At 33.0% G+C, this 986-nt stretch overlaps 1 protein-coding gene across 1 annotated transcript in view; it reads left to right on the top strand.

The window, feature by feature from the left end:
- LRRC2 (leucine rich repeat containing 2) overlaps window positions 1-986 on the top strand; it is a 210,553-nt gene that overhangs the window by 146,874 nt on the left and 62,693 nt on the right. The gene's annotated exons all lie outside the window — the stretch shown is intronic.

Consider the following 986-nt stretch of genomic DNA (forward strand, 5'->3'; position numbering starts at 1 on the left):
TTATGAACAGAAAGAAAAAAAAAAAATACCATGAGGAAGAATGCATCCAAGGATTTTCTTGAGTAATAGCTTCATGGTGAATTTAATGTTTTGGCTCTGACTGCATGTGTGCAGTACAGTGACTGTGCATGAATTGGTGCTGGTGCACTGCTAATTGCTGTCACTGAAAATAGCAAAAAGAATATGTTCCCCTTATTTACAAAGGAGGCAGTGATCCAGATCTTCATGTGATCCTTAAGCTTTTGTGCCAGGTTGGAATAGTGAGGGTATATCAGGATTCTTTTTCGCCACAAATTTTTCATTAGATGTCTCAAAAAGCTCTTAATAAAATCTTTGTACTTCATTATGTTCTCTAAATTTTTTGATATGACAAGTATTGAAGAGGAAAAATATCTGTGCTTTTGAGACATGTTTCAGTAAAAAAATCAGGATTTTTTTTGTATCCTCCTTCACACTGTAAAAATTAATTTGTGCATACTATTAATTCAATTTCCTAGAACTCAGAGACGAAATCTACAAGTAATACAGTTTTAAATGACTTCTAGATACCTAAAATAGCATTTTCTATAAATAAGATTCCTGGTGTATTAATGTGTGAATTTTCAAGAAGAAAATACAGATTTTAAGCTTAAGTGCAGTCTAGTTCTGAGGAGTTGTGGGCTTATCTTTTACACCTTTATCATTTATTCACTATTTGCTCAACAACTCAATTCTGTATATAGCCTGTGTTTAGTTTGGTATTTTCCAGTTCAGAGACAAGTTCTCTTCTTTGCTTTACCCATGCAAGATGCACACTTTCTGGTGGGTCCAAAAGGAGAACAGAGCCCTTATTTCAGCTTATCTACTCATATGAAAAACAGAAGTCACAGGTTTTTCTATAAGATTTCTCTTGTACCAAAATATTTTCAGTTAAGCTAGTTGCTTAATTTTTGTTTACATTACTTTTCAGCATTTTCAGTAGATCCTTACCTTACACCTTTTTTTTT

This window comes from Meleagris gallopavo, chromosome Z, assembly GCF_000146605.3.
Source record: "Meleagris gallopavo isolate NT-WF06-2002-E0010 breed Aviagen turkey brand Nicholas breeding stock chromosome Z, Turkey_5.1, whole genome shotgun sequence".
In the NCBI taxonomy this organism is placed as follows: domain Eukaryota; kingdom Metazoa; phylum Chordata; class Aves; order Galliformes; family Phasianidae; genus Meleagris; species Meleagris gallopavo.